Consider the following 20,491-nt stretch of genomic DNA (forward strand, 5'->3'; position numbering starts at 1 on the left):
TTGACATTTTGGGTTATTTCTGCATGCACAGTCAGTTTTGAAGCACTGTCTGCTTTCAGCCAATATAAAATTTTATAGTTTCATGAAATATTTGTGCCAGCACAGATTCTTTTATACTTGTGTGTGTGTGTCAGTGTAGAATCAAACACAGATTTACATGTGTATAACATGCAATAGTTTTACCCTGAAGACCTGCACATTCCCCTCATAGAGCATCAAGAAGTGAATGACAAAAAAGAGATGGTAGTTTTTGAATGACAAAACGTTTTTACTTTTACTTTACAAGTGTTTTACCTCTCACATCTGTAATTTGCACCACAGACAGGTTGTCTTAAATGTATCAGTCCTGCTCATGGAGCATTTTACTCAGAGATTTGTCTGCTACGTTCAAACATTGTCTGAGCTACTCCTATGTGTAACATGACATGAAGCATTTCTTTAAAATTCCTGCTGAAAATTGTTAGAATCAGGGCAAGGGCACACTGACAAACATCACAAGGATCATAGTCACTCTCTCTGATTCTGAGGCAGATGTTACAAAAGAAAAGGCATCCAAAAAAATCCTAAATAATGAAACTAAACTATAATACAGAAACAACATGACATGCTCCACTAGCTTTCTTTTGGATTAACATAAACCTCACAACACTGAACAAATGAATAAATTATTTTATGCTTGACACTATTTCTTTTATATACTACAACCACAAACCATGAAGGCCTTCATTACATGCCAAGCATCATTTTAATTGATAAATCTATCTGCACAGCTATGGGGTTAAACTGGGCTGGCACTGCAGTTCTCACGGTGAACAATCTCTCTTCCTTGGACTGTGGTGTTTGAGCAGAGATGAGATCACAGTTGTAATGTGCCTTTTCTGCAACATTTAATACATATCTGTGAAAATTACTCCGGTATAAGACCAACGTTTAATGCAAGCATTAAGTTATGATATTTTTTATAATGTTTTATAATGAACTTCAGGGTTGGGTTTTCTTGTTATTTGTTTCTGGATGGTTCTGTTTATAGATTTCTACAGTGTCTAGAACAATGCATTTATAAAGAGCAAGACAAGTAAGTACTGATTTAGGAAGCAATCACTGCAACACTTCTAAATAATTCACCAATGGTCGGAGGTAAAACTTGATATGTCAGCTTACACCTCATCCTCCTTTTCAGTGCAGACATGTGAGCTGGATTTCCTGATTCTGCACCAAGGGATTTAGAAGCCTGTTGAATTTTTTTGTAACTTGAAGTTTGGGAAGCTAAATGCTTAACAGACTAATATATTCTACTAAAATGTACTGAAATAATGACTTGTAAAGAATGCCTTGTGAATGACTGAGTCCTACAAAACGTTATAACTTTCAAACATCTTGAACACATACATCCAGAGTGAAATCTTCAATGGTCATTTGTGCCATTTGGCAATGCCTAAAACTGTATGATTCTATCACTGTTCAGCTGAACCCAGGGATTCACAATCACCAAGTTTGTACAAAGAAACTCACAACCCTTTCTCACACACAGAGCTTTAGTTCATAAAAAGTCCATGTTTTGAGAGTACAGTGGGAACAACAGTTTCTCAGAATGATTCCAAACTATTGTAATCTGTTAGCAAACTACAGGCAATCTATTGGGTTTTGCTTTTTTTGTTTGTTTGGTTGGTTTAGTTTGGTTTGGGTTTTTGTTTTGTTTTAAATAAAACAAGATGCTCCCCTCCCTCCCTGGAGGTGCTCATGGCCAGGTTCAAAGTGGCTCTGAGCAAACTGGTCTACTGGAAGGTGGGGCAGGGAGATTGGAACTACACAATATTTAAGGTCCCTTACAACCCAAACCACTCTATGATTCTCTGGCTGTACCTTGAAATATGCAGGTTGCTGTTTTCAATATATGGAATATATCAAAGTATCCAGCCCAGGAAGAAACTCAGTTTATGACTGAAGAGCTACTGACTTTAGTATTTGAAATAGTGAATGTGCACAAAATCCTTGAAAAATGTTATTTCCAGTTAAATTACCACTGCACTGTTAGCAGGCTAATAAATCCTTATGAAGATCAGACATTGAGGAGGATGGATGATTATATTTCTGATGGAAGAAAATGGCACGGTTAGGGAGGATGATTCTGTCTGCATCTTGAGGATGTGTAAAAAGAAAGTTTCTGCTTTAATTTATGCTGTTTGAAAGCCCTGAACTAGTTTTCAAAACTTTATCCTTCAAAGGCATTCTTAATATTCAAAAAGACCTTGCTAATTAACTCCTAAAACTACCTCAAGTCCAACCTGCTTTTCCTGCTCCTTAGAAAAGTTTTAATTACACAGATTAAGCACTGGAATTCCAGCTGACACCTTCCAATAGCTTTCTCCCTTTTTAAATAAGATGCTTTTGTGCTGATCTCTCCTTCGCTTTGAGAAGAGCTTTGGACAGGTTGTTTTTATGATTTAGCAACTCCATATAACTATTAAAAATTATGTGACAGTATGGAAAGCACACCTAACCAGTTCCAGCTCTTTTCTGAAATGTTATGACATCTGGCAGTCAGCTCAAGCTTTGCCCAACACTGATAAAGAATTATCTGAATACCTAAAGGGTGGTTACAGAGAAGACCAAGGCACCATCACAAGGCTGCACCGTGGCAGGACAAGAGGCAAGAGTTCCTTCAGGGTCAATTCCTTCTTCATGAGAGGAAAAACAACCCAGTTCTATGGTGACAACAATTAAGTGTAACAGGCTTCCCAGACAAGTACTGGGAACTTTTTTAAGAGCAATGCTCAAGCCAGTTTGACAGAGGAGCACACCCTAACTTGTGGGTCTTCTGTCAGCAGGTTGGTTCAAATGACTTCGAGGTCCTTCCAGACTAGACTTTTCCAAGATCCTGGGAACACAGGCATCTGGCTACATAAACTACCACCCTTTGGAGGGATATGGCCAGAAGAGGAGTATTTAAAAAGATGATGGGAATTTTATCTATGTAATTCCAGCTACCCTGACTGTATGAATAAAATTAGGGAGCAACTCCATGGAAATTTACTGCTTTGTGAAAAGATCACTTGTGCCAGTGTGCAGGGCTCCTCATTCCAAGGCTGGCATAAGCACATATGACACAAGCTAAGGAATGCAGGAGCTCCTACAATCTTTCATTTGCAGGCAGTGTTCTCCAGCTGGAACACTGAGCATGGGCCAGTTCCTGGATTTCCTCTGGCCTTAGGCCTCGTGCAGGTCACAGGCTGACTGGATATGCCTGAGGTAGGCACATGCAATTAGTGAAGGGTTGTGATACTGAGCTATTTAAAAATAGAATAAAAATCCTTAGAAATGCCTACAAACCCCTGGCCTAGAAATCATTACTAATACAATAGCTCACACAGAATTTGCAGTAAAAATCTAAATTACTCAAATTATATTTCAGTCAAGGTCTGCTAATATTTATTAGTGTGCTCAGCAGGAAGCACCTTCCTAGCTTCAGCTCTAATAAACTGATCAAGATCTGTGTGCTTAGAAAATACAGTAATTTGCCACAAATGTCTCCAAAACCCACTGAAAGTAAATACACACATTCCAACAATCAGGGAGGAGAATTTCCACGTTTCAGAATAACGTAAAATTGATCTGTGGTTCAGATCCAGACTAATTGAGCAGTGGCATACAAATCATCCAGAGCCAGGTTAATCCAGGCAATTCTCCTCACCACCATTCTTCCTGCCGTCACCTTCTGTATGAATTTTTCATCACTAAACCAAAACTCCTCAATTCCCACTCGTCCCACCTTTCCTACTACATCACATGAACTCCCTGTGAACAAGACAAGCATCCCACCACCACTGAGCTTCAGCATTACCTTCAAACTAAGATTTCCCAGAGAACTTTTCTTTTGATAATACACAAACAGCATTTCCTTTAAACATAAGCAAGCAGATGCCACATGTGATGTCTAAGTTTCTTATCCATAAATGTAACGGAGTGCTTTGATACCTAAAAAGAAATTTTATAGATAAGTACACAGAAAGCCAGAAGAATTCAGAGGAATAATGACATATGGGTTATCCCACTTTCAGATGTTTAATGGCTTATGAAACTTTGAGCTCCTGCTTCCAATATATAAAAAAGAAACTTAAAAAGTCATAACGAATAAACAAGAAAATTTGATATATTCTCCTAAAAAATTAGTGTGTCTTTAACAGACTTTCTTTTATAAGTGTAGATACATTGTATGCTTACACCAACTATTATCTCATTAAGGCAGGAAAGGTACTTCCAAAGCCTGAAAATTAGACATAGTAATATTCATGTATGACCTGGAAGAGCACACTTACAACCTCCTGCTACTTCATCAGGCTCCTCTTTTTTAATCTTTACTGGTAAATTTCCGTTGCTTCTGCTTTGCCACATACAAAAGATTTAAGACTATGAATACAAAGAGTTCAGCAAAGTTGAAGGACCACACTGGTTTTGCAAGTAAATAAGCATCACCCAAAAGACAAACCGGTTCTGATTACAGTTTTGTGTTTCAATAGCTCCCGTCTTATCTGGTTTTGTTCGGGTCTTTAAATCGATGAAAGGCTGCTGGCAGTTGTGATTAAGAGGTCAAGCACTGAATTCAAAAGTTTTTTAATCTACTTTTTTCCTCGACTAGCACTTCAGTGTCCCAAGTTATTCATATCAGCAGGAGGCTAAGGGTGAACACTGCCCCGTGGTCAGAAATACAGAGACCAAGCCTCATAATCACCTATTGCTTGAAGTAAATAAACTCAATAGGAGCTCACATAAGCCAAGCACATATATTGCCTTTCAAATTCAATAATTGCTTTCTTTTCCTTCTTCCGAACTATCAATTCCTCTTTGAAAAGCTTAAAAAAATTAAATATTGTTTTTTGGATGGGTTTTTTGTGTTTTTAGGAAAGGGAGCCTCTTTTGTTGTTACATAAAAAAGCAGCAAAAAAGGTACTCCCTTGGACAGAGTCCGTTAAAAATCAGATTATTTCCACAGCATTCTCCTATTATTCACCTGTCAGTAAAATATGTACACTCATTGTCTCTGTTTGAATGCCTATTTTTATCTGACTAAGGCTATATGGTCATTTTTGTACTTATTACTGAGTTACTAAGTTTTTTTTCTTCCTTCTTCTAAAGCATGTTTTTCTGTTCTCAAAAACTGGGCCACATGCCTCTGAGGAGAAAGTAGTGCATTATTTCATTCCCACCTTTTCTTCTTTTTTGGCATCTCTGAGGCCTGCTATGCCCAGAAGTGCTTCCACTCAAGCTGGACCATCAAATCAATTATCACAGCAGTCTGCTTTCTAAATATGAATGGCAATGAATGACAACAGGCAAGGCGAACTTTCAGCTTTGTTTTGTCATTGGTAATGTAAATTTTTTTTGGTTTGTTTTATAGATGTTTGTTATAGTGGCAATTTGACCAAACTCTTCCCCCTGCTGTCTGCAGCTGCATTCTGTAGGTCCTGAGATTAAAAGCTTCACTTTTGCTAAGTCAAAGACACAACAGAAAATTAGCCATAGGGAACTATTATGACTATAAAAGTTCTTTTTTCTGCTAATCTTTTCCTACAATCGTTTCTGCCAATGAAACAAATGCACAAACTACCTGTTTCCATCAGTAGGTGTTTCACAATGTCAAGGTGCAATTATTTTTACTGCTGTTGCATCATTTCACAGCAGATCCCCATTTACAGCAACGTGTCAGGTTTTTGCAGTTAGAGTGAGCACAGCCTCATGACAGCAGTAAAAGATTAATTACTTTATAAAAGGATTCGTGTATAAGAGCTACAATATAGGACAATGCAAGCAAATACAGTAAATTAGAAAAAAAAGAGGGCTTATCCCTTACTCACAATCATAGTTTGAAATTAATGGTTTCTCTAATGAAGAACTATTTTGCTAAGAAGAGAATTAAGCTATATAAATATAAAAAGTGATTTTGAAAACTGTATTTCTAGTGTTCTTCTTCACTGATACTACTGGTTCAAAAACATACAAAGCCTGCAATTTATATTAAAAGCCTGACTTAGTCTTTGGAGAGCTGATTACATATTATGAAAGAGGATTTTAGACAGTTACTGGGACACATATCCCAGAACTTCTGAGTGAGAACACCCCAAATTTTGCATTATTGCCAGTATATATAATAACAGTGGTTGTATAGAAAAGATTGTATTGCCTATTTTAGTCAAAACAATTTCAGCCAAGGAGGCAGCAATTTATTTCTTCACTCACAGACACACCAAAAATAATAACAAAAAAATCTTTACTTAGATCCTTTTAAAACACTCTTCAGTTGTGAGTCAGTTTTAATATTCTCAAGAAGGGAGGTTTAATGGTACCACCTAGTGGTATCCATGGACACATGGACCAAGTGGGCATCATATGGACAAGCACTGGGAAAGTTTCCTGGGCCCTCCTGCCAAACCTCAGAGCTGTGAATGACAAAACTTGAGTCCTGATCACAGAGGTCTTTGCTACTTAGCACTTGGAAAGATTTTACCCGAGGATGGCAATCTTGCCTTTTTGCTACAGAGTATTAAAATCTTACCATGTAAAACAGACTTGAACAGGCTTCCAACAGGCAATTCTATTTAGAAAGATTTATTTTTAATACACGTGCCATTAGCTTGGCATTTTGAAGGCTCTGCTGGTACAAGGCATGAGGCTACAGCAATATGAAACTTTACACTGTTTCATTCACCTTGAAAGAACTTCACGAAAGACTAAGACCCTTCCAGGAGGAGACTCCCAGCAGGGGAGGCAAAAGCTGTACCAAGTGATTGCTATGACACCCCCCTGCCCCCAGGCATATTATTACTAAGCAGTTTGAGTTTTTCCATGTATAAAGACTGCACACCTGCAGGCACACCCAGAGCTGTGCAATGCCCCATCATAGTCAAACTAAACTGATCCAGAAGATCAGTTCTGGAAATGGGATTAGATTTTTATCTCCTATATCAAAACACACTCAAAAAAAGAACACTTTATACTCTAATTAATAGAACAGATAACTAAGAAGTAACTTCATCTGTACATGAATACCTGCAGCATCAGTCTCTCAGACTCAGTACAACTACAAATATGTATAGTAGTTTAAAATATAGCTTAATACTTTTGTGACAAAAAATGGGATTATACAAGAATGGTCCACACTACCACTCACTTGTACACTCTACAGCTGAAAGAAAACTACTGGTTTGGAGACTTTCGAAAAGTGAGGTTAATTTTTTATATTTTTTTTGTGTGCATAATACCTTTCCTTTTATGTTTCTGGTATAAAACAGTGTTTTATTTGTGACTGAGGTTTACATAAAAAGGTTTCCATTGCTCCTGCTTAGCCCAAGGAGAATGCAATTGAAATTGAAAGCCTTTCTGTAGCAGGCAAAAGGACTGGTGATGACTGGAACAGGTGACAGACAAATTCATGGCACGTGCGCTGGGAAAAGATGGGACTTCTCCAAGTGCACAGTAAATACAAACATGGATTAAAACATTTGTATACAACAAAGAAGTATGTTCAATTTTGAAGCTCTCCATTAAAGTTTTCGTGTGGCTCCAGATCCATCAAATATTTAGGACATAAGCTTTGAATTAGTAGATTTTATTCAGTTTGGTTATTCACTTGCTTAACATCAATTTTCACTGTAAACCAGAATTCAGAAAGGATCATTTTCTCCTTAAACCATAAGGGTTCTCCTCTTGTGTCACTTCCAATTTATTTCTTTGCTAAAATGTTAGAATTTCTACAATGAATTGTCAGAAAATTCTGTGTACAAGATGATATTTGTGGGTCCTTTTGTTGTTTTTTTAAACACTTAGTTCTTGTCTACTGTCAAGGAGCAAGTTCTTTCTGGATCAAACTGCTTGAGCAGCTGAGTGAAAAAAGGGTTTGCTGCTGGGGGCTTTGATGCTCTCTCAAGAAAGCTGCTTTTATTAAGTGACCATTCTGCACCCATCAGCACATGGATTTGAAGACTATGTACCATGGTTTTGATGACTTATCTACCCACTGATAGGGACACAGTCTTTAGTAAATCATTGATTTAAACTCATCCTGTATACCTGCAGCAACAACATATTTAAAAACAACTCAACATTTTCCTTCCAATAAAAAAAAAAAAACTACCTTAGATTACCAGCTGAATTAAATAATAAAAAAAATATTTAGCTAAAAAATGTGAAGACATTTCTGAAATTATCTTTTGGAATTATACAATATCCTGAAAATGCAAAATGTTAAAAAATGCTTGTAATAAAAATTTCTTGCAGAATATTATTTATAACAGAGCATTCCTAAATATCCATATTTCGGGATATACACAGTTTACAGTAACCAAAAGATATTATGCTTGGGTGTGTTTTTCCAGGGAAATGAAAAACCGAAGCACAGCAATGTGAGTTACAGCCACATCCACAAACCATTTCATGCTGCATGAGAGAAGGAAAGGAGGGTTTGAAACATTTCCTTTGGCCCTCCCCACTTCCCATATGCCAGTTGTGAATTATGCTTCATAAGATAAATAACTAGTCAAGAGTGAAGAGATGAGCTGCTCCCGAGCACATCCCCGGGCCTGATGGGCTGACTACCTGTCAGATAATGTTGGAAGTAGGATTATGTCTGAAAAGGTTGACAGACCACAGATTTATCTCTCTAAATCAAACACTGCATGTTTAGCTAAACTCAGTGAACTTTAACTAATTAGCCCATCATTACAGTAAATTCGTATTGAATAGTTTTCAAAAGACTAAATCCAGAGCCTATAGTACTTACACTTAACTTGAAATACTGAGAGTAAAAAGCTATTATGAGAGATTTCTTCTTAAAAAAAAACCTCTGAAAAATTAGAAAATGCAACCTCTTAATGCAAATTGTTCCAGATAAAACCTCTTCTAAAAATACTCATTTTAAAAAATAACCAAAAAATATATATATGTACAAAAAAAAGTGCTTACTCTGCTAGAGTTGAAAGTGGAAATTAAAAGGTTACACAGTCTTATGCACATCTTATTTTCCAGTACTTTTGTATTTTATATCACATTTTAAATTAATGAAAAAAATATTGGGGAACAGGAATTTCACTTGAAGATAAATACATTATAGAGATATTCACATCTATAAGATAAATCTGGTTAAAAAACCCCAAAACATCTAAAATCAGAATTGCAGAAAGACTATTAGAAAACAAAAAATAATTTTAAAGAAACAAAAACGTTTATCTTTCAGTTTGCAGTGGTGTGGAAGTTTCTTGTTGGAATAGACTATACACAATAAATGCAAGGATGTTAAACAAGAAGGAGAAATCTTCAGTGCTTGGAGAGTTGTGGATACAACTCTGCCTTGGACTTCTTGGAATGTTCTCCTTTTTTTGCACTGACTTAGGAAACAAGCTCTGAGAAAAGAACAGGAAATAAAATACAGCAGAGGTGGAGCTGCTGTTTGGTCAAACAGCTTCAAAAAGGTACTTGAAACAAAATATACGATGGGAGAATATTTGTCCAGTTTAAGAGCTCTGTATCTGCTCCTTATTGATCAATGTTTGTTTCTTTTGAAAGCTCACAGGAGGAGAAAGAATATGCATCCTCCACTTCCCCCTGTACTTCAGAGAAAAACAAAACCCATCTACGGAAAATATTTCTCCTATTACCCACAACAGCTCTAAATGTGAATTGTGGTTGGGAGTGTGAGGGTCACTCCGGCACAAAGGATCATGATTTGCACACACATACCCATCTTAACAGATAATGAGGCACTTGCTTGACAACACTCAGTTGTCCCTCAAGTACCCAGTTCTAATGTTTCTGTTTACTGTCCCTGAGTTCACATCACTTCACCACCTACCTCAATACAACCACACTCCTGAGCTAATTTTTAGCAAGATAAACCAGAGCCCTCTCTGCATTTCTATTTCTGATACAATCCGAACAGAACACCAGCTGTTAATTTGATTTGTAGATAAAAGATTAGCTTTTTTTTTTTTTAAACAGAACTTCTGTTCAGATTCAGCCCCTATTTGTCACTTTTGTAATCAAATAATTGAGTTCAATCCTAAATGTTCCTGCATGTGGTTCTTGTTTCTATATTAAATGTAACTTGTTAATAGCTGGAGCTACAATTTCTTTCTTTCTTGTATTCAGATGGCTTCTATTCCTCTTTTAGAAAGGAATACATCTTCATATTTTATAACCAGAATAATTGAACACTAAATACATCCCTGAAGCAGAAGCAGACCTTTTTCCCAGCTTGCACCTGGATTCATGGCATTCCTTGGAATATCAGTGAAGCTGTACACAAGAACCTGGTAGCATGTTGCAGCCTAAATTTAAAAGACCTGTCTAAAAATGTTGTATAGTTGTGACTTCTGAAGAAGTCTAATTAGAAGTTTCTAATTCTGCTTTTTGATATTCATTCTACTGCATTCCTCCTTAATCCACGTTAAAAACAAACAATCAATCAAACAAAAACAATAAAACCTCCCCCACATTTTCAGGAGAGCTAATACTTTCAATTAAAACAAGCCATGTCATATTCCAACTCCAAAGCCCTACAGAAGTCTTTTATGTGAGAAAGCACAAACTGGTCCAACAGTATTTTCCAAATGTACTCTACCTAATATCCTTGATAGGTTCATTTATAAGTAACTTTTGTAAAAGTCCTCAGCAATCTAAAGTTATGGACAACCTGTTTAAAGATGCCAATTTGCCATTGAAATACATGGGTACTTTTACAGGGATACACTTCTATATATGTAATTCTCAGAATAACACTGCCTTATTATCACTGTTTTGCAGAAACTTTTCTCTTGGATTGACAGTTTTAGTGATCCTTTTAAGAATCCTCTTGCATCTTGAAGATGTCACTACTGACATGGAGGGCAGAACACGCTCCAAAATCAGGCACTAGTTGGACTACAAGAAAGAGAAGAATTGCCTGGAAGTCAATATAAAAAATGTGGTGCTCTAAGAGGTTTCAAACAGAACAAGAGCAATTGCTTAGTAAGAAACACAAGGTGCTTTATGTTCTGTTAGTCATCTCCCCTGCCCTATAATAATTGGTTTAATGTTAAGTCTTACTTTTATTTATGACAGCTTATTGTATTCATCCTGAAAGAAAATAATACTGCAGGTATGTAGCCAAAGCAAATCTGAAACAACCACAGGAAATTACTGACTGTTATTGCTGAAGTTCCACAGGAGAACAAAACCTACAAAGGATAGCAAGTAATGACCTGTATCCAGAAAACCATCAGTGATAATTCAAAAACAATCTTGATATTACGTGAAGCTTCAGTGCGAAGGAGTTGTACAGACAATTTCAGAAAGCTGTCTGATCATTAAATGTTCCTGTGATATGCCAGCAAAGCAAAAACCCACATCATTTATGCTGTTCTGGAAGACAAACAGAAAACCCAATAGACCACAGTGGATTGAAGCTGTTCAGGATATTTTCACCAGCAAATCTGTGTCTGTGCAGGAGGCAGCTCTGCACTCCCATCAGTCCCTCCCTCCAGGCTCACCCAGACCTGCCCCGGGTTGGGCACCGTGGCTTCAATACCTGGCAATTGAGACTCAGTAAAGAACAAAAGGTATTTATGCTTTTCTCTCTCACAATATGATTTTATCCTCCATTTTACTCTGCGTAGTTGGAATTACAGAAGTTTTTGCAGACCTTGGACTGCATCTCCATACAATGAAAAACAATTTCTCTCTAGGTTTTATGTTCCATTGCTTTGTCTTTTGAATGTTTCATCCTTTCAACTACTTTTCTACCAGTAAGAGATTTAGCATAAATGCAATTCCAGAAAACTGCTAAAACATCTTTTTAAAAGCTCATACATACTCCTAAATTTTCTCCCCTCAGTGCTACAAAACTTTCCAATTCTTTAACAACACATTTTAAAAGATTTTCCTAAGAAGTTTAAGCACAACTCAGAAATAGATTCATACTCTGTTCACTTAGGTAATAAGTTGCTACTGCTTTAAAACAAAATCATTATTGCCTTCAGTGAAGAGATATCTCTTTTTGAGATGTATATTCCTTAGTAAGAGTCTTCATATTATTTCAACAGTAAATAAATATTCAAAAGACTCCATAAACATAATTCTAGCTTCGTTCAGAGTGGTTATTCATTAGGAGAAAAGATGAAACTTCTAGTAAATCTCCCTTTAATATTTTCACTCTAATAAAGAAGACTTAAAAATATGTTTTTGTCAAATTCATTTTGTAATGAACAGATTTTACAAGTAAAAAAATTGTAAAGCATATTTGGAATGTCTGACAAGTGATAAAATAATTTTTTCCAGAGTGAATCATCAGATCTAGGTTTGTTTTGGTTTGGTTTTTTGTAGGGAAATAATTCATTAATTTCCAAATTGTTGATCCAACATCTTGCTGGATTTTAATCAGCCTCCAGTAATGATGAAATTTGGTTTCGTTCTCAAACACAAATTATGCTCTAAGAAGTCACAAAGCCCTTTGGAATCCTCCAACCAATTCTATTTTGCCCAGAATTCTTACGGAACTTAAAGCTACACAAGTTGACGTTATAATTTGATCATAGCACAAAAAATGCTGTATCCCCTCAATTATTTCTCCCTCTTTCTTTTACCAAGGAAACCAACAAGGCCAATCCATTCTCTGTCAGCTCAGTGTGACTGAGCTCCCACCACTGACCCAGGAACTGCCAGCCCAGGAGCCTTCACAGGTCCCCGGTAAGTGGGGAGCTGAATTTTACCTTGGGCATTGTCTTGTAAGCCAATGATCTCCCTGTAGTTCCAAGGCCTCCAAAAAAACCTCACTGTAAACACCTGAGGGAGATGAACTCCTGCAGGAATGCTGCCAATAACATACAGGGGTTTTTTTCTATTAGGTTATTTTAGAAATCTGTTCCCTTTAAAATGAAAAAAAAAATCCTCCTCACAATAACTGAACCATTTTCCCTATTTCAGTGTGATATGTCCATTTCAATTTGTAACTTAAATTTGTAGGAAAAAATGCAGGAAGGCTGATATCCCACTCAACTAATATATCCATGGAATCACAAGCACATAGACACCGTTGTACAATTTTATATACCCAACTTAAAATTACTTAAGTAGAATCCTCTTCAACAAGAGAAGAAATACCTAATGCAACAAAAAATGGAAGAAAAAATACAGAAATTGCAGAGAAAATGAAAAGTGAATAAAATGTAGATCTAATGAAGAACCCCAGTATCTGTTATATTTAGACATCCATCTGGAAGGCACTGTACAGTATGTATATGGGTTTTAAATAACAATATTATGATGTTATATACTTCCATGAGAGGGTAAAAGAGGATGAGCTAATGCACACACTGATATATATATATTAGTTATAATGTTGTCACAAAATCTTATAGACTATGTCACTTTTTCCTCAAAAAAGAAATAAGGTGTGCAAAGTGCAGAGATCCACTGAAACAAACACAACAAATCCTATCAAAGGTTACCTTCTGCAGCATGTTTTGAACACAACTAAATAAAACTAACTCTTTCAAGGTATGTGTCTTGTTTTTACAGAATAAAGGTAATTCTAGGATTTGAAATTAGTTACTCAAAATCGATGACTATTAGAATTATTATTAATGTAGATGATCAATATCTCACATCTGCTTTTAGTCATTATCAAAAATAACTTCACCCTAATTGTAGCACTCTTTAAAATATAATAGTATTCAAACTGAAGCAATCTAGTAATACAAATGTCCTATAATTAAGCAGCATGGATCGTTTTTAGGATGTGAGAGCAATTTTGGAACTACATACATTACAAATGTAACAGCTCAGCTGCATTACATTGAGGCAATAAGGTGCAATAATTAGATGAACCACCTGTGCTGCAGTTTCAGGAATGTAATGGAGAAACCAACATGAAATTGTGTTTAAAATGATGATTGACCAAGTCTCACTATGGTTCCTGAAATTGAAACTTGCCTGCAGCACAACAGTGTGAAATGTAACCTCACAAAGTGCATTGCCATGCAAAGTCAGACCTGCAGTCTTTTAAGCCCAATATATTATGAATAAGTGGCCAGAGATCCTTCCTACAAAGATGCAAAAAATCATAGTGTAAAACCAGCCAAGAACCTGCCAATACACAAAATACCTTCCTAAAATTATCTCCTCCAAAATTCCTACAAGCATAAAAGCAATCGAATACAGGATGAGCTGATATTACAAAATCTATACCACAAAATTGGTAAAATTTTCCACTTGTAATAAGCTCTGAAGATCAAACTATGGTTTTGGGTAGCAAGCCTCTAATGAACATCATAATAACAGCACAAGTTTAAGCATAGAAAAAATAACACAGATCATATAAAATCTTATCTATAACTCTAATTAAGGCTAGTTTGCTTCCTCAGCTGAACTATTCTACTTTTTCACAGGGAATTTTTATGTTTCATAATATTTTCTGTTGCTCATCATTGACTTCCATTCTTTGATCTTGTATTTGCAATCATCCACCACAGTATGCTTAAAATACATTAGAAATTGCTCTTTTGCACACAAATCTTAATAGGAATATTGAAATTTGACCAGTATAATAAAACTTAGTGTATTTCCATCAGAAATTACTCATGTTTGTCTAGAAACATTCTTCTGTAAAAAATAAGCTAAATGACAATTACAGGAGTTAGTGAATGGAATAAAATATTGACAGACAAGTGTTTATAACCCTAAATCCACCCTCTTTTAGTTTCAAACCATTACCCCTTGTCCTATCGCTACAGGCCCTGGTAAAAAATCTGTCCCTCAACAGGAGTCATAGTTTGAATGTTTCCCTGGAGAGCTGAGAACGAAACACTTCTATCTGGTTTGACTATTCCAACTTTCCTCTTTCCAGGTATTTCTGTATACAAAATGCATTAAACTAGGAATGCTGCAGAGACATTTTTCTAGTCCCACTGTAATTATAATGCATCATTTCACGCTAAGCCCTGAGAAGACTAAGGAGCAAATTTCAGGATTCCTAGAAGAGTAATTAAAAAGGACATCACTGAATGCTTTTTTTTTTACTCCTTCAGAAAGGAAGATGGACTTGCTTTTGCTACACTGCAGGTCACTCAGAAGCCAACACTCAGTGGAGAGTTTCAGAGTCTCCAGAGATCCCCAGTGGGTTGGGATCAGCTGTGTCTCAGCCAGATCTGAAGAGTGTTCAGCAAACTCCCTGGTCACTGCCTGGCCTCAGCCTGGCTGGCTGCTCACACACTCCTGCCTGCACTTTTGCTGTCTGGACTTATGTACAGCTTGGGGCATGAAGAACAGACCCTCTGGAGTCAAATAAAGCTTTGGGCCAGCCACAAAGTGAAACTGAACCACTGAATTTATTGCAGCTGTAAAATAAAAAATATTGCCGGAGCAAGATTGCCTTTTCAGCATCGTTGCTGGTTCTGAAAGAGGGCAGAACTGTGGCACTGGTTTTCTCAGCTGTTAAATGGTGGAATGGGGAGCAGTGCCCACTTCTGTACAGCTTTCAGCTTTGCAGAAAGACAACACAATAAATACAGACTAATACCATCAGTTTTCCCTCTTGTTCGACTGCAAAATAAAACATGGAGGGGTGGGGCAGGAATCCATTAGGCTGCTGTTAACAAACCTGCCCCCAGGCAAGAAGTTTAAAACATTGAGACCCGACTGCAGTAGAAAAATAAGACTGATTTCAGGGCAAAAGCACTTCAGATGAAGAACTGTAAAAGTGCACAAACGAGTTGCTGGAGAAAGTGTTTAAGACAAAGATGGTAAAGCACCCGAAAGGTACGTTTACTTTTAAAGTTTTTTTTTCAGAATCATGAACTTAAAATGTAAAAGTAGATAGAGAGGAGAGTATTAAAAATAAAAATATAAAAAGTAAAGTTAGCAGGTTACACTGTGCAGTGTCCTCTTAATTAATTTCTCATTGCAGAGCTTCTCTTTTACTTTTAGAAATCTTTTTAGCCACTTTCTCCAACAGGGAGTGCTGGCCTCTACCTGTCTTAGATCTTTAATTTATCCTGTCACAGATTATTAAACTAAAAACATCAGGAAAGTAAAATGAGTTAATGCAACATACACCAACTGAGATTCTGGCTTCTCACAGACACATGAAATTACAGGCACATAACTGCCTGACCATTAATATGTATCTACTGCTAAGATGATATCAGTACTTTGTAACTAAACACTATTACTTTGGGTGTGTTGAACAGAGAATCTTATTTTCTCCTGCTAATGCAACAAGAAAATTAGAATTTTCATGATTTGCTCTGTTACATCATAACCCAGAGGGTAAATATTGTCTTTGCAGGAAGGAAACTAATTAAGTTCTTACAGTTCACATGACAACCCTTCACAAGAACCCTGGGATGGTCCCTCCGTGCTGAGGTCAATTCTACACTGTGTGCCCAGAACATGATGGAAGAGAAAGCCTCCCTATCTGCAAAATAACCATTTGGACCTAATGTCAGCTAAATTAATCCTCTGCCAAGTCATACACTGCAACAGTGATTTTCATCTCTTTCCTTTCCATTCATTATGTATATATATTAAAATATTAAAGCCAATGTGCTTTACCTCAGTAAACAGAACTGTGGGAGAAAATTTTTCCAATAGAAGTGTTTCTCAATAATTGCATGATAACAGTGTCAGCACTGACAAAGAAAATTCAAATGGCCAAATGCAAATTAAGTTAGCCTTGCATATCGTTCATTACTACTCATGTAGTTGGTAAATTAATGCATGAATATCCTTTCTCTGTGTGCAAAAGAAGTTTCTCTAACTTCAGCTACTGCATAAAGATGTAGCCCAAACTCAGCTATCAATCTCTGGAAATGTAGGCCTTACCATCTAGCAGGACACACCTCATTAAAATAGAACAGTTTTCAGATTCAGTGTGAATTAAAAAATAAATAAATTCAGAATGGTGGGTGACTTCCAACTCATACAAAATTCTACCATGTGCCCTTGGCAGCCTCCTCCTGGATTACTCTTTTCCAGAGGCTGATGAAGAATTCCCTGATTCTCAGAAAACCTTCGTTTTATTTCTAAAACTCCATTTCACGGCACAGGATATTCAAAAAGGCTTTTGGAATTCTAAGGCATTTCCGTAGGTTCAGAAGAAACTGTCCCAAGTCAACTTTCTCAAAAAAAGAAACTTGATAATATATAATCTGTATGACCTCTACAGCTGCCTGGTACCTGCAGGGTCCTGTGATGAAACAAACCCAACTCTAAATAAATAAATATAACACTCAGTTTCAAGGTCTGAAGCACCTGGCCCAGTCCTGCACCTGGCTGGCACATGGTCAGATGTTACACAATGTACCTCACAAATGCCATGAGGCTGCAGAATAATCCTCAGTACTTCCTTGCAATTCTTATCATCATTAATGGACAATGTGCACAAAATGTGCACAAAATTTAGAACTTTCTATTTTTGGTCATTAGGACAATTTGATGAGCAAAGTAACACCAGTGTTGATTTTTTAAAATGCTAAAACTTGAAAAATGTTCTGATACTTTCAGTGTACAATTTTACATAACACTATTCTGGAAGAACTTACAAGGAAAACTTTTCATACTACACTGAAATGCTGAAATGCATTTCGAAGCACTTGCACTAATAAAAGCAAGGGGTACATAACTCTAGTTAAAGCTTTAGATGAATGACAAACTCAGAGGTAGATAGTTACATTTTCCTAGCATCAACTTTTTTTTTTTTCCAAAATGTGCATATGACTTTGTCATTTAATGGCATATTTTCATTTAGTCAAATAAAATTCTTGGAAAGTCTTGGAAAAAAAATTAAATTGCAAATAAAAACTTAGAATTTGTCAGACAAAGCATCAGCAATATATACAAAGCCCAGAGTTCTCAATCTCACTTGTCTTGTTTACTAAACATTCATAAATACTTTACATGTTCTGTGTCAACATGTGAACAATCTCCAGCATACCAAGTTCAGAAAATCAATTTTAAAGACAACTAGTCGATCTTCAGCACTTGCTTCAGAGAGGGGTAACAAACCAATAGAGGTGAAAGCAATTATGCAAATGCATGGAATTCCTGAATTTCTGTCTTTATGTTCATCCTGTTATTGGCTCATGAGGTGTTTCCAGAGCCTCTTCATTCCTTGCATGCTCAAAGGTGTTGCCCATCTAAAAACCTGGAGAATCCAGTCTAAGCAGGCTGGAGGCTAAAGTCTATTTTAGTCCCTTTTTTACCACTTCTCCTTCATCCTGCTTGTAAGTGGAATTCCTCTGGAATGTCATAGAATCATAGAGTGGCTTGGGTTGAAAGAGACCTTAAAAATCATCCAGTTCCAACCCCCCTGTCATGGGGAGAGACACCTTCCAGTGTCAAGAAAAACCTCCACATTCTACAGCTGTTTCTTTCATGCTAAGCTACCAAAAATATATTACCTAACACTACTCCTTTAATTACAAAAACCATAAGCCAAAATGCATACACAGTAAAAATAGATTATACCACAAATACCTATTTTTAAATAGCTTTGGGACTGTTTATGGAGCTCTCCGGACCAAGGTAATTTGCTGAGACTTGATTTGAATGGTACCCATATTCATATTTAGAAATAAAAGCAAACTTAAATCTCACAATAATGCTGTGATGGCAAAATGAGTAAGTTTATTATTGGTGATCCTTGTTTAGCTCTTGCTATTAGAGATGTGGTAATTTTGAAGCACTTGGATCACATGTGTAAGTCTCATTAGTCCACAATACTTGACTGTAAGCAAAACCCCTTCACTACATAACTGAAGTAGCAAACATGCTTTTAAATACTCAGCTTCTCAAAGCAAAAATATTTGAAAAGATGAAGAAATACTTTAACATACATACTGATTTTTAAACTCGAGTCTAGCATTTTTATAGTCCATTATGGATATTTCCAACTTCATAACAGATACTTAATGCTAAAGGTGATGACACTGTTAATCTGAAAGACAGCAAACAAGGTCACTCACACACCATTTTAGTTGAGCACAAATCAAGTGCACCTACCACATTTTTGCATTTTAACACTGATAATCCCATCAATTCACAGTGTGAAAAATCAGCTTATTTACACAACTGTCACAAAATGACTCACAATGCTTTCAGTAAAGGAGATACTCTTTGAACATTTTTATTTGAATGTGATTTAAAAAACAAGGATTGTGCACTCAGAAACCTAACTAACTCTAAAGATTTTATTTAATATAACCAATGCAAAGGTAAAATTAGTTTAGCAAGGTAGACTAGAAAGTCAGCCTTCACTTTAACAATAGTTCTGTCTATAAAAATATAACCTTTTTATTAGAATTCTGATGAACTTCAATGTAATATGTACCTACTTTTTAAAAGCACTCCCAGTAGTGAAAACCTGCAGAAATCATGGCACATGGTAGCACTGTGGTTGTGATAGTTTGGATATATGGGAGAGGGCACTAGTTATTAACATTTCTTAAAGAAATTAAATTCCATGGCAAAAAACTTAGAAGCTTAACAGAAAGAACCCTAACAGAATAGTTAGCTCCATGCAAAAATTTGTTTAAACTAATTTAGAGAGAAAATATTTCTGAATTGGTCTTCTTTTAATAATTTCATATCCCAAGGCCAGAAAAAAGGGCAGAGATAATTGTGCAACAGTAATGCTGGATGCACATTTTAAAGAGATACCCTGTGATAAATGCCACCTAATACTGTTCTTTATTATGCCAATGTTGGCAAACTTGCAAACCCCAAGTATATTTTTAGAAGAGGAGGAAACATTTCTAGAAATTTATTTCTAATTATTATTTTAGAGCCTCTATAAGCAAAGCAATCTACTGAAAGGACAATCTCTCTACTTAAAATCCAATAGCTAGAAACAATAAAGATATAGGAATAAGCTTAGGAGAGAGAAACCACACAAACTTTTAGCACATTGAAAAATCTGCATGAGAAAGAATGCACAGGAGTACAATGAAATGAAAAACTAGGGGAGGAGGACAGGAATTTTTTTATTTTCACTTCCATGACCTGATAACAAAACAACTTTTACTGGAAAAAACCATGGTTGTAATGCAACTCATTAAGGTGCAGTTTTTCATTTACAGGCTTAGCAAACAGCTAAATGCAGCTAAACATATTTCAAATGAGATTTATTTTTCCAAACTCACCATTTATTTATTTTTTTTTTTACCCAGCAGGAAAGCTGTAACATTGAGTAATCCCCCCTGGGCAGTGTGGCCACTCCATGTGAAGGGAGCTCCACTCCCTGTCTCTGAACAGCCAGTCTCTGAATCTTTAAACATTTTAAAGACATGGCACAAACATATTCTACAAGGTCCAGCAGTGACCTCTGTAAAACAGGCTAATTGAGCAGGTGTCTGGTAGAATGACACTCTTCTGAGCTAGTTGTCAGTCTACAGTACTTGGAGCTCTGTTATTCAAATCAATTAATCCCTCCTAGGTCCAACCCACTCACCTAAAGCTGGCAGGGAACATA

General features: G+C 36.4%; 1 protein-coding gene across 4 annotated transcripts in view; it reads right to left on the bottom strand.

Annotated features, from left to right (window-relative positions):
* Positions 1–20,491, bottom strand: part of DIAPH2 (diaphanous related formin 2) — a 198,841-nt gene that overhangs the window by 35,057 nt on the left and 143,293 nt on the right. The gene's annotated exons all lie outside the window — the stretch shown is intronic.

This window comes from Neopelma chrysocephalum, unplaced genomic scaffold (genome assembly GCF_003984885.1).
Source record: "Neopelma chrysocephalum unplaced genomic scaffold, ASM398488v2 Primary Assembly neopelma1_73b, whole genome shotgun sequence".
In the NCBI taxonomy this organism is placed as follows: Eukaryota; Metazoa; Chordata; class Aves; order Passeriformes; family Pipridae; genus Neopelma; species Neopelma chrysocephalum.